Below are 14,995 nucleotides of genomic sequence, written 5' to 3' on the forward strand. Positions count from 1 at the left end.
ATATAAGACTAGAACAGTGGTAGTAATTGTGGTTCCATTGAACTCTGTTGCAAAACTTCCAGCCAGGATGCCAGCTGGAGCATAGGACTTGCCCATCAGTATTTTATTAACTGCAGGTCAGTACCTAAATGATTCCTTTTAGAATTTATTTCATATTGATATTAGGTCACATTCACATTTGGTATAAGCAGGTGTAAATGTCTTTGATTTCAATGGAGTTGTGTCTAGATTGTTTCCAGATGAATATTTCTGCGCTTATAGTGGTGAGGCTTTAAAACTGTAGTACTCGTAGGTTGAATCTTTAAAGTAGATGAGAAATAAAGCCACAAAACAAAATGAAAAATAATCCCAAACATACAAAGAGCGCTTACACACACCGACATTGGTAGATGTGCAGGTGAATGAGCCCCTGATGGTATAGCTCATAAATACCACCCTATACCGGAAACCTACTACCTACATTCCTCCAGCTTCCATCCAGGACACACCACACGATCCATTGTCTGCAGCCAAACTCTAAGATACAACCGCATTTGCTCCAATCCCTGAGACAGAGACAAGCACCTACAAGATCTCTATCAAGCATTCTTAAAACTACAATACCCACCTGCTGAAGTGAAAAAAATAGATTGACAGAGCCAGACGAGTACCCAGAAGTCACCTCCTACAAGACAGGCCCATCAAAGAAAATAACAGAACGCCACTAGCCGTCACCTTCAGCGCCCAACTAAAACTTCTCCAGTGCATCATCAAAGATCTACAACCTATCCTGAAAGATGATCCCTCACTCTCACAGATCTTGGGGGACAGACCTGTCCTCGCTTACAAACAACCCCCCAACCTGAAGCAAATACTCACCAGCAACTACACATCACTGAACAAAAACACTAACCCAGGAACCTATCCTTGCAACAAAGCCCGATGCCAACTCTGTCCACATATCTATTCAAGTGACATCATCATAGGACCTAATCACATTGGCTGCTACTCTGAAACCTCCCAGGAAGAGATGCAAATTAATGGCTGGTGGTCCTCGGGTGCTTTCCGCATTAGGCTGACTCCATAGGCTGCTCCTGCAGACATTTGCAACAACAGAGCAGTCTTCAGTCCAGCAGACTGGCATTATGCAGTGCTGCACCATGAATGACTGATAAAGATGGACACCATGGTAGATATAATGAATGGACTTAGTAGACAAAATTCAGTCCTGGTGTGAGACAGTACAACTCCTTATACTGGGTCTGAATTTGTACAGACAACAGGAGAGTTTCTTATCAGCTTTCTAGTAGCTGTTGACAATCACAGACAAGCTCAGGGCAGAGCTATTACTTTTTATTCATTACTCCCAGCTTCCTTAACATCTCTTCCTATTTGTTTCATTCTTGCTGCTTATTCTATAGCACCAAGATGCCCTTTAAAGCTTAAAACATTGCTCAGCACATCACAGGAAATGTTTACCACACACATTTAGTTTTAACTCTGAAAGAGTCAATGGTGGTTTTATTAGATGAAAGAAATACATCTGAAGGGAAGCATGGCATTAATGACCGTGCTCCCTGCAGAATAAGCAATAATACAAATAGCCCATGAAACAATGACATGTTACTTGTTTATTTCTGCTATTTGCATCAAAACAGCCTTTAAGCAAATAAATCTCTTTTGCAGTACAGATGTTCTCTGTCTGATACAGCATTTATAACAGAGTATGACATAGCAGCAATAATCTCCTTAATGTTGCTTGTTGTTGTAGTCATTGTTCATAATGAATGGGTTCCAAGGTCATGGTTCTAATATAGGGAACAGAGTCATTTACTGTTGGGCAGAAAGTAATTCAGATAATTGTTACCTAACTAAATTAATCTGAACTATGAGGACAAATAAATGCCAGAAGAAAAAAAACAGAATTACTGCAACATCAGGAAAATCATGTGCTTATTCTCACATACAAAGTTTTCCTCTAGCACTTCCCACTGGTTCGTTAAAATATATACATTGTTTAAACTGTTGCGAACCAATCTGAATCTACCATTCTGATTCTATGGTTGTGCTGTTACAGAACACAGGACAAAGGCTGGCCATACTGCATCTAGTTAGTTTTTGTTCAGTTTTTTCAGACGACATCCCCCATTACAATATTTTCAGCTTGGATGAGCACCAAATAAATGTCTTATATGAGAAAACCAATTGAGTAAAACTATATAGTATACAACTTTAACCCAATTAATAACTTCAAAAGTTGAAATTCTTCTGCACAGTTTTCTAATTCTATTCAGTTGTAATGAATGTCTTTTACCAGACAGCAAAAATATTGGGAACAGAAGGATTAGTAAAGAGTTTTTTGATAGTAAATAGTTCTGGAATATGTAAATAGTTATTTTTGGTTCAGCAAACCTGGCTTATTGTAAGTGAATAGTAGGTTAGGTAAGATTTCCCCAAATGGGACACTATATATTGGATCATAGAGCATATAAGCACTCACAGAGAGAATTAATATTTCTGCTTTTGTGCATTTTAGAAAATGTATATGCATTTACGTTACCTCTTGACAATTTATTGCTGCCAAATTAAGAGAATATCAAATACAGTATTAGTTCTGAAATCTTCAGTCCATGGGACACGTCCTCATATTTTCCTGAGAGGATGACTACTGGCAAGATATTTGTATTCAGTGAGGCCAAATAACTGTGTTTTTCATTTTTAGTGAACATTTTTTGCCTGTTAGAAAATAGAGTTGGCCAATTCACCATGGCCCTGTCTCCCTCCTGTTCACTGGGGGGTGCTATGCAGCCCAGGACAGTAGGGAATGAGCATTCCTTGTGCTCCCAGAGCTCAAGGGCTACAATTCTACCTATTATGCAGGCCTTGCAAAGGGGGAGTAGGGGAGAGACTCCTTATACCACTCCCCACATCCACAGGAAAGACTCTAGTTTTGATCTAATAAAGTTCCTTCTGCTGCCATGGTCGTAGTGCCAAAATATCAAGTAAATTTGTGTGGTCTGCATAGAGATGCCCATCTAGAAGCGCTCCCCAACTTATGTGCCATCTCACACTTCTCTACTGCTCCAGGTTTCTGCAAATTAATTTCTAAGGAAAACACTGCTTTTCTGAAACTGATTTGATGATCCAACAGGCCACTGAAGTAAATTCATTTAGATATCAGGCAGCCCATAAAAGCCCTAAATATTGACCTGTGGCACTAATCTGCAAAGGTGGGCAGAGTAGACTATGAGGTCCTGTTTCAGTCCTCAATTCAATATTTCTCAGGATTTTTAACCTGTACTGGTGGCTTATGTCAATTTGCCATCATTTTGGGGGCAGGAGTCCAGATGCCATCGCCATATATCAGAAGGCTTCATCCTTCAGTTTTCTTCATCTCATTTGATATAGTTTAGGGTAAAAATATGTGCTATAATGAATGCATCCCCTAGAGCAGATCCATTAATCAAACAAATAAGCAAACATGCACTAACAAACAATCCCTAGCAGATATTTATCTCACATTGGGTGCTTTGCCTTTGACATGCTGTGGTTTTACACTCACTCTTGTGTGTCTTGTCATGTTGCATCACTTTATGTCAATTTACAGGAGACTAGAACAGCATGAGACAGGACTTGAGCTACCTTGATGGAAATTGATGTCTCCTACTTCAAAGCAAAAAGCCTACTTCTTACCAATATGAAGTATGTGAGCTAAAGTAAAGTAAACAGCCACCTTATCTCTGAATATTTTAAGAATACCTTGGCGCAGTGGTAAACCAACTCTTTAAATTTGCTAGATCTGTTTTCCACAGGGCCTCATATTTTCATAACATTTTAAATTCCTTTTATGAGTTACCTGTATGACAGCCTATTCCCTACCTAGTTCTCAATTAATTTGTCCTTTTGTCTTTATGGTTCATGATGTGCATCTCATCAATCCCCTTGTAATAGTAATACTCATTTAGATTAATGTACATTTCTAAAATACAGCATATTTCTAGTAGAAAGGACATCTCTTCACTCCACATCAGACCTGACAGATTTCAGGCAAATGAGCAATCTGACACAAGAATATATGCTTTTCTAGAAATTCTTCTTTCAGCTGCATATTTATACTTCTAGAATTGGGCAAAATCTTTTGGCCAAAACTTTTTTTTTAGCTAAAAAAAATATTGATTGAGGTTGACCAAAACACTTCAAAATTCATGTCGATTTTACCAAACTGTTTCAGTCAAACCTTCTCCCCTCCCAAATCCAAAACAAAACACTCCCCTAAGCCCCTCCCAAAAAAAAAACAGAAAAAAAATTAAAATGTTTCATTTTGACATTTTCAAAATGGAACATATCAATTTTTCAATTTAAAATTACTTTTGTTTAAAAATGTTCTTCAGTTTTATTAAAATGCAAACACAAATATTTTTTAAATGTTTAAATTGAAACAAAACGTTTCATTCAATACAAAATTTGTCCTTTTTGGTTCAGACATTTTTTAGAAAAATTTTGAGCAACCCAAAATTATTTGTTTTTTAATTTTTCAGAACTGCCAGTGGTTCATAAATCATAGCTCTACTTACTTCACAGAAATAGAACATGCAGACCAATTGACCACACAACAATTGGAGAAGATATAAAAAAGAAAACTTAGCTTCCAACTTGAATATCTCTTGTTTATATAAGAAATCTTTCTAGGTAACTCTAGAGAACTTTTATCCTATAGAACAATTTCTGGCAGAATTGGTGGAACAATCAGAGGCTCTAGTCTCTTTTATAAGAGAAAAGAAATATTAACAGTTTTCCTTAAATTTTGTCTGAGATGGGAATTTCATGTATCTCAGTTTCAGATATGTGTGTCTCAGATGCCCCAGTTAACCTTACCCTGCGTGCAGGATCCACAAGTTGTGGCACTTTACGCTGGCCAGAAAGATGCCTTCCTGGCTGGATACAGATTTTAGGACTTAGAGATGGAAAGTACCTACTTTAAATCTATCATGGGTACTTTCCCACAAACACTTTGGGAAATCTCTGGGCTTCCATGAAGTTATGAGGTGTTTTTAGTGCTGTTATTATGTTTAATCCAGAACATTAGTGACAGGTGCTCAGATACTATAATGAGGAAGACCATATGTAGACACCTAAATAATCTTTCATAGGAGTATCAATAACTGTTTGCAAAATGAATATATTTGTCCTGTCCAAATCAGCCACTTTCTCAAGTCCTGTCGATTTCTTTGTAGTTCTCCTCTGTTTCATTGTACAGAAGGATGATTTGCAAGGATCCATCCCTCTGGAAAGGAATTTTTCTACCCTCACTACAGGATGCAGTCGAAGAGAGCTCTGTCTACTAAAAATACCACTCACTCTAACTATAACCTCCGTAGCAGGGCTTTTATAAAAGAAATGCTAAGGGTCACACAACCTCCTTCACTATTTTGGAATTAAGTGTGAGCAGAGCTGCTTACAGCCTGTCAGTCTTGAGACAGATCACTTGGGTCAGTGCAGGGTTTTAGTTCTGGCTATTAACAAGTGATTTTCCATTCCATTGCAATTCCCCTTCCCAGTGCCTAAGCATGGACCAATTTTCCCTGTAACCTACATGGCACCTATCCTCCACTCCACAACATTGTGTAACCCCCAAGGAGCTTACCTAGGTTTCTGGGGCTCTGCATGCTAGTAGCTCAGGGAGAGGCACACCGAACCTGGTAGGGATGGGGAGCCAAGGGCAGATTCAGAGTCTGCTCCGCACCCACTAGGAAGTGAGATGCCCCTCCCAGGGAGCTGAGGAGAGGGGAGAAGCCATTTTGGAGAGGTCTGGAGCCAGGCAGGACTGTGTGGGGAGCTGATGAGTCCCAGGCCTGCATGCAGAATTCCCCCTGAGACCTGGCCTCTGAGGACCTGAAAGCAAGGTCCCTCAGCTTGGCCCTTTCCTTCTCCAAGATGACTCCCAGTATGTAGAGTTTTGCTGGGAAAACTTCTCCCAGCCAGGCTGAGTTAGCCCCACAGGAGATCAGTCACCACATAGTCAGTTCTGCTCTGGCTGCTAGACCAGGGCTGCTGCCTGTTGTGAGTGTGTCTGAGACTAAAGTTAGGAGTTTAGTATAGCTTTGTAATCTGCACCTGGAGACTGCACCTGGAGCCCCTAACTGATGAGGGGAAATCCTGGCACCAGAAGCAGCCTGACTCCTGCATGAAGAGGATGTCTGCCAGCAGTGATCCTCAGCCCCTCTGCAGGGACTGAAGAGTCCAGAGCCACCTCTGAGGATCATTCAAGGAGTTTGTGAGTGCACCACCTTTTAGTTAGCTAGTCAGGGAAATGGTTTGGGAAACCCCTCACTCCCTGAACTGTGTCCTCAAGCCAGGGGGAAAGGGTTTGGGGATTTTATTACCTGCTGCCTATGAAACCCAAGGAGGGATTTACCACCTTATCCCACTTGTGAGTCCTTTAGGCTGTACTGAACCCAGTCAGCCACATTGCTAACCACTGCACAGAAGATATCATGGTCATAGGTCATCAAGGGCCCCAACAAAGTATGTGTTCCAAGGGGACACTGATTTGACATTTGCTGTATCAGTCATGTGACTGGGAAACGTCACAGGTAGTGTCAGCATTGGCACTGGTGACCCCCAAGACTAGTATTTTACCCTGTTCTCTTATATTTATCTCCTATTTAATATAATTACTGTGTTGAATATATTGTATGTGTTTGTGTTATTTCTTGGGAGTCTCCAACTATTTGGGAAGTAAGTGGGGGTTACCCTGTGTTTAAAATTTTCCTCCCAAGCTGTCCTGGTGACCCTGCCAGGAAGGAGCAAAGGGGGTGGAGGATACTGCCAAATAAATTCATATGGGAAGAAAATAAAGCAGTTATACCCTGCTACGTGGGCAGTGGGATCCAGAAGAACCCAGGCCTCTCCATCAAAACTATAAGCAGATTGGCATTAAAGGAGGTAACGGGGTAGAGAGGGGGCACTACAGTTGCATGTTAAAATCAAACAACTGGATTTATGCATGTAAATATCATTAGCACAGCGCAAGATGTGTTAGTTATTTATCAAGTTTACATCATCGCATAGTGTATCTTTAAATCTAATTTTTAAAACAAGGGTTGAAAAGTACTTTTAAAAAGTATTGATTTAGTGAAGACTGTCTACATGCTACAACTTCCTTTGTCCAAACAGTATTCTTTTGAAGAGGTGTAGCAAAAATTTCTGGAAATTTTTATCTCGTATGTAGGAGAAAATGTAACTAACCTATGCATTATATATGCAGGATAATCATCATACAATTGAAAGTGTGTTCTGTAGTATATTAGAAAAATGTTCTTCTAAAGAAGTCAAAAAGCATTATAATATCTTCACAGTGGAACAGACATTTTTATTTTACTGCACTTTGGAATATCATTGATTGCTCTTTATTCATGAAATAAAGAAGAACTGGTGATTTGATCTTAAATAATTTATTTAAGCAAACCTCTCAGGGCTGCTGAAATAGGCTATAGAATAAATGAAAACAAGTTTTTGAACAGACAGACTCTGAAGTCAACGGGCTTTGAATCATGTGCTTCTTCATTATTGCAATGTTTCTGCAGGCCCTGTTAGTCACTTGGAACCTAAGTTAAACAAAGTCTTAACTTTTTAGAAGTTTTATCAGAAGGCTACTTTTCCTGCAGAAAAAAATATTTAGCATTCTGTATAGCCAAGACAGAAGACTTGGGAATTTTCCCATATAGTAAACTTATTTCTTGTTCTTCATTTATAATAATAAAAGTTGAATTTAAAAAGCAGATATATCTCAGGGATCAGCAACCTTTGGAACGTGGCCCACCAGGATAAGCACTCTGGCAGGCCGAGTCGGTTTGTTTACCTGCCGCATCTGCAGGTTCGGCTGATCGTGGTTCCCATTGGCCCCCATTCAGCCCGCGCTGCTTCCCGCAGCCCCCATTGGCCTGAGACTTTGAACTGCGGCCAGTGGGAGCCGCGATTGGCCAAACCTGCGGATCCTGCAGGTAAACAAACCGGCCTGACTTGCCAGGGTGCTTACCTGGCAGACCACGTGCCAAAGTTGCTGATCCCTGGTGGATCTTAACACAATGTAGATTTACAGTTCATACACCACATTGCAAAACCAACCAAAATTCAGATTAGAGAGCATTTTATGTTTCATTCAGTTATCAACATTAGCTATCAGTTACAGAAACAGCAGGCTTAACTTACATAACAGTTTGTTATTGCATTACTCAAGTAAAATGTAAAAACTTAGAAGTTATTTAATTTTCTAGTATTTCCCCTACAGGAGCTAAGACTCAGGCATCACAAAGGATTCTTTGCTGGCCATTAAAGGTAGAATGTCTTAGATTTCAGAGTGGTAGCCATGTTAGTCTGTATCAGCAAAAACAACGAAGAGTCCTTGTGGCACCTTAGAGACTAACTAATTTATTTGGGCATAAGCTTTCGTGGGCTAGAACCCACTTCACTGGATGCATGGAGTGGAAAATACAGTAGCAGGTATATATACACAGTACATGAAAAGATGGGAGTTGCCTTACTGAGTGTGTGTGGGGGGTCAATCTAACGAGACAATTAAATTAACAGTAGGATACCAAGGGAGGAAAAATCACTTTTGTAGTGGTAATGAGGGTGGCCTATTTCAAACAGTTGACAAGAAGTTGTGAGTAACGGTAGGGGGAAATTAGTATGGTAAAATTAGTTTTTATAGTGATCCATCCACTCCAAGTCTTTATTCAGTCTATTTTGATGGTGTCCAATTTGCAAAATAATTCCAGTTCTGCGGTTTCACGTTGGAGTCTGTTTTTGAAGTTTTTTTGTTGAAGAATTGCCACTTTTAAGTCTGTTATTGAGTGACCAGGGAGGTTGAAGTGTTCTCCTACTGGTTTTTGAATGTTACAATTCCTGATGTCAGATTTGTGTCCATTTATTCTTTTGTGTTGAGACTGTCCAGTCTGGCCAATGTGCAAGGCAGAAAGGCATTGCTGGCACATGATGGCATGTATCACATTGGTAGATGTGCAGGTGAACGAGCCTCTGATGGTGAGGCTGATGTGGTTAGGTGTCCCTTGAATAGATATGTGGACAGAGTTGGCACCGGGGTTTGTTGCAGGGTTTGGTTCCTGGGTTAGTGTTTACATTGTGTGATGTGTAGTTGCTGGTGAGTATTTGCTTCAGGTTGTGGGGCTATCTGTAAGTGAGGACTGGTCTGTCTCTCAAGGTCTGTGTTAGTAGGGAGTCATCCTTCAGGATAGATTGTAGATCCTTAATGATGCACTGGAGAGGTTTTAGTTGGGGGCTGTAGGTGATGGCTAGTGTCTTTTTTAATGTCTTAGATGTCACTCCAGCTAGGCTTCTAAAACTCAGTTACAAGGGAAGGCAGCTGGCTAGGATGGGATTCTCCATTTCTTACATATGGTTTTAGTCAGTTCTTCTCCTATGGACTGGTCTCGGGTACTAAGTGCACAGCCTTCCCCAGCTCTGGATTCAGTTCCTGAATTCCAAAGGAATTGGAGAACACCCTCAGATGTCCTAAATAATCCTCTTAAGGTACAGAAATGCCTCCCTTTGACTTAGGAAGTAATTCTGTCTCTCACTAAAGTATTGACATTGTCAGTTGTCAGCTTCTGCTGAAGAAGGTCTTGGAGGAACTTAAACCTTCAGCCTGAATACGCTTTGTAGCTACATACTGGCTAGTCCAGTTGCCTGTTACTTTCAAGCACCCTCACACTGTGTTTCTCTTTGTCTCCTTTTACTTCTAGGAATTGATTCCTGTCTCATACTAAAACCCCTCTGTCTTTAGTGATCTTGAAACTAAGTCTTGTCCACTTTCACACAAAACTTTACATTAGTCAAGACAGAGAAGGATCAAGATTCCTTCGTTTTTTGTGGGAAAACATCAAATGCCCTTGTTTTATGTATGAGTATTCTGCTCTGTATACACCATTCCCTCCCAGAGTCCGTCTCCCCCAAGACTAGCACATACTCCTGGTCTAGTTACAACGCTTTCATTCGAAATCCAGGGTCAAAGCAATTCCAACGAAGACAGCCAAAATAATTTTTCATAACTCATTTCCCAGTTTTAATGTGTCTTCTGGTGTAAACATCCATGCCTACATTTTAATCCACTTTACTGTGTGTGAAGTATTAATGAATTATACAACGGTCTAACAGTGCAGCTCTACAACTTAAATAAACTCTGCATAATAATACTGTAGTTACAAGGCTAGATTACTGGGTTTATTATGTTGCATAATTTCCAAAAAAACATCCTAACTATTTGACTCTGGAAAGTACCTTCCATTTAGTGCTATGGCTTTCAGATTACAGATGATTTCTTCTATATTTGGAAAAAGAGCCAGCTCCACAATGACGTCTCTTGTGTTATTCACAGTACAATGTTTCACCACCTGATGATTATTAGATACTAGGTCCCACATACACGTATAAAGAGTGAATTCCTTGTATGTTTGGCATTTGATGGAAGTATTCGTGATTTTTATTATTTAAAGAAGGAAGTTGCAGGTTAGAATGTCTCATACTCTGGCCCTAAATGACCTTCAATCTTGTCTAATTTTTTTTATTGGCAAGGATATTGCCTAAACTAACCCCCATTCCACATGATGTCATTTCATGTTTATTGTTGTTGAGCTCTTAGGTCCCGATCCAAAGCCCACTCAAATCAACTGGAGTCTGTCCACTGACTTTAAAAGGCTTTGGACCTGGACCTTACATAAGAAATGCTGCATTATCAAATTGGGCTCATAGAACACATCAGTTTTGTTGTAAGTAGCCATGCGAGTAATGTTTGGCTTTACTGCACTACTTTATTTTCTTTTGCTGCCTATTTTTTTTTAATTTGTCTCACATATCAGCAATAGCAGTTTGTTAGGTATAGATCACCATCAGCTGCTTATTTTCTGCTGATGATTTACAAGCAGTCAGAGAATAAGACTGCTGAAATGAAGTTGATGCCGTTTTTCATGCCTGCATGGAGAGTGTTGCTTTGACTGGGAAATAGGTTTTGACAGTGCTGTGAGATACAGAAACAGCTGACACAATGGAGTGTCTTTCCATGTGCTGGGCAGAGGGGTGGGGGGAGAGAGGAGGAAAAAGATGGAAAATGAAGATCACAGCATCTGCCTCTCTTATTTCTGGTTCTCCAGGCAATAAAGATAATTTCTTCCCTGGCAGATTCTCAGTTTACAAATAACTAATGTGATTAAGATAGTATTTCTGTATATATTTATAAATATCAATAGAAATTCAAGGAAGCACGAAGGATGATGAGAACTAGCTCATGGCAAGAAACCAGGTGGAGGTGATGGGTGCTGGGGTTTGTGAATACTGCAGGGGCTGCTGCTGGCTGATAACAAAAGCTACTGGAGGATGGTAGATATTGGGGTTCAGGCCGCTGGTTTGGGTTGGGAATGGGGTTGCCAACTTTCTATTTGCAGAAAACCAAACACCCTCGCGCTATGCCATTCCCTGTCCTTTCCTAAGGCCCTACTCTGCCCCACCCCTTCTCTGAGGCTCTGCCACTGCTCACTCCATCCCTCCTCCCTTTGTTGCTTGTTCTCCCCCACTCTTGCTCACTTGCTCATTTTCATTGGCTGGAGGAGGGGGTTGGGGTGCAAGAGGGGGTGAGGGCTCTGGCTGGGGGTATGGACTCTGGGGTGGGGCCAGAGATGTGGGATTTGGGGTGCAAGAGGAGGCTCCGGGCTGGGGATTGGGGCTGAGGGGTTCAGAGTGTGTGTCGGGGTCTCCAGGCTGGGGCAGGAGGTTGGGGTGGGCGGGAGTATAGGCACTGGGCTGGGAGTGCAGGCTCTGGAGTGGGGCCTCTGCCTGCAGGAACCACCTGCAGTTCCTATTGGCCGTGATTCCCAGCCAATGGGAGCGGTGGAGCCAGTGCTCAGGGCAGGGGCAGCGCACAGAATCCCTGTGGCCGCCCCGGCACCTAGGAGCCAGAGGGAGATGTTGGCAGCTTCTCACGAGAGGCATGGAGCCAGGCAAGGACCCTGCCTGCCCCATTGCAGAAGGCCAATTGGATTTTTAACAGATGATCAATCAGTAATGCTGACTGGAGCTGCTATGGTCCCTTTTCAACCAGGAATTCTGGTTGAAAACCAGACATATGGCAACCCCAGTTGGGAATAGTGCTGCTGAGGTCAGCTAGAGTTTATTCCGATTGCTCCCTATTGGCCACATGGCACTTAGCTTGGGGGCAGCATCCCATCATGAGGCTGCAACTCCCAACTTCCAGTCTCCTGTGGTTAGCAAATATCAGACAATGCAATTTTGATATACTATTACACTCACTGTGCACAGGAGGAAATGTCTAGACAAAGCACTAGAGAATCAAACCTTGTGTCTCTAAAGCATGACTTTAATCACAGAAACTGAATTCCTGAAGAATCTGACGTTTCAATTGCTGTGATACAATAACTCTTTTCCTATTGGCACAATTATCTGGAAAACTAGTCTTTTCCTGCCCAGGCAGGTTTATAAGTTGGATGCAGTCAGGGAAACTCAGGGCCATATCTTCAGCTGGGATAAATCCTTATAGATCCATTGACTTTGGTTTACACTAGTTGAAGATCTGGCCTACACACTTGCAAAACCATTAAATGGTGTAAGAGGCTGTGATCACCTTTCCCCATCAGTCTCAGAGGGAGGCCACGCCCCCTCACTACAAATGGTTTTGTGGAGGAAAGGGCAACACTCAGGCTGGAATTAAACCAACCTCAGAACCACCACCACCACCACTTTAACGAGTCAATATAAACATTGGGACATGGAAACATTGGAACTATCCTTTTAAAAAAAATACCCAACTTGCTAAAACTGGAATGCCAGATTATTGATGAGAGCTATAAATCCCATATAGTACTAAGTGCATACAAGGCTGTTTCTGTTTCCTACTGCATTGTACTGGTAGGTCTGCCCTGTCATAAACATACAGCTAAGGGTAGCATAAAATCCCTCTTTTGCCTGTAATGGGTTAAGAAACTCAGATAACTTGTGTGGCACCTGACCAAAAGGACCAATAAGGAGAGAAGATACTTTCAAATCTGTGGAGGAAGGTTTTTTGTCTGTGTCTCCTGGAGTCAACAAGGAACTGGGGCAGGGAAAACACATCTCCCTAAGCCATATCTAAACTAAGCATCTAATATTGCAGAAATAGTAAGTAATAGCAAATAAGTGTGTTAGGTTATCTTTTTTTTTTTAGCTTGTGAATATTCCCTGTGCTAAGAGGGAGGTTTATCCCTGTTTTTCTAACTTTAAACTTTTGTCTAGAGGGAATATCCTCTGTGTTTTTGAATCTTTTGTTATTCTGTAAAGTACTTACCATCCTGATTTTACAGAGGTGATTCTTTTACCTTTCCTTTAATTAAAATCTTTTAAGAACCCAATTATTTTTCATTGTTCTTAAGATCCAAGGGTTTGGGTCTGTGTTCACCTGTACCAATTGGTGAGGATATATTTTCAAGCCTTCCCCAGGAAAGGGGGTGCAGGGCTTGGGGGAATAGGAATCCAAGTGGTCCTTTCCCTGATTCTTTTTCTAAATCACTTGGTGGTGGCAGCATACTATTCAAGGTAAGGTGGAATTTGTGCCTTGGGAAGGATTTTAACCTAAGCTGGTAAAAATATGTTTAGGGGGTCTTTCATGCAGATCCCCACATCTGTATCCCAGAGTTCAGAGTGGGGAAAGAACCCTGACAGCCCCTCAATTGGTTTAGATTAAATGAATGAGTCTTTTGAAGAACTTGAAAAACTTATTTTTGTAGAAGGAAAGAGAGTTGGTTTATCTCTGCATGCATGTCAAGTGCCTTTAGGTGCAATGCTTCAAAGAAAATCAGCAGGAACTAAAGAACATCTGTGAATTCAACAGCTGTGGGTATGTCTACACTACGGGATTATTCTGATTTTACATAAATTGGTTTTGTAAAACAGATTGTATAAAGTCGAGTTCACACGGCCACACTAAGCACATTAATTCGGCAGTGTGCGTCGATGTACTGCGGCTAGCGTCGATTTCTGGAGCGTTGCACTGTGGGTAGCTATCCCGTAGCTATCCCATAGTTCCCGCAGTTTCCCCCCCCCATTGGAATTCTGGGATGAGATCCCAATGCATGATGGTGCAAAATCAGTGTCGTGGGTGATTCTGGGTAAATGTCATCACTCATTCCTTCCTCCGTGAAAACAACGGCAGACCATCATTTCACGCCCTTTTTCCCTGGATTGTCCTGGCCATGGAGCCCGTTTTGCCTTTTGTCACTATCACCGTATGTGTACTGGATGCCGCTGACAGAGGCAGTACTGCAGCGCTACACAACACCATTCATTGCCTTTGCAAGATAGCAGAGACGGTTATCAGTCATTCTGTACCGTCTGCCGTGCCATTGTAAATTGGCGATGAGATGACGGTTATCAGTAGTACTGTACCATCTGCTGCTGTCATGGGTGCTCCTGGCTGGCCTTCGCTGAGGTCGGTTGGGGGCGCAAAGACAAAAATGGGAATGACTCCCAGGTCATTCCCTCCTTTAGGTTGTATCTAAAAATAGAGTCAGTCTGCCTAGAATATGGGGCAAGTGTACTAGAGAACCAGTGTATCAGAGAGCACAGCCGTTATGTGTCAGATCCCGCAGAAATGATGAGCTGCATGCCATTCTAGGGGGTGCCCCTGCAACAAGCCCATCTGTTGCTTCTCTCCTCCCCCAACCCTCCTGGGCTACCATTGCAGTGTCCCCCCATTTTTGTGATGAAGTAATAAAGAATGCAGAAACAAGAAACACTGACTTTTTAGTGAGATAAAATGAGGGGGAGGCAGCCTCCAGCTGCTATGATAGTCCAGGCAGGACATTAAACGGTGAGAGGGAGAGGAGCCCAACCTCCAGCAGCTATGATAGTCCATGCAGTACAGAATCTTTTATTTAGACATGAAGGTGGGGGGGGGGTTAAGGAGCTCAGCCCCCAATTTCTATGATGAAAACGGTTACCAGCTGTTCTGTAC

Source organism: Chelonoidis abingdonii, chromosome 1 (genome assembly GCF_003597395.2).
Source record: "Chelonoidis abingdonii isolate Lonesome George chromosome 1, CheloAbing_2.0, whole genome shotgun sequence".
Lineage (NCBI taxonomy): Eukaryota > Metazoa > Chordata > Testudines > Testudinidae > Chelonoidis > Chelonoidis abingdonii.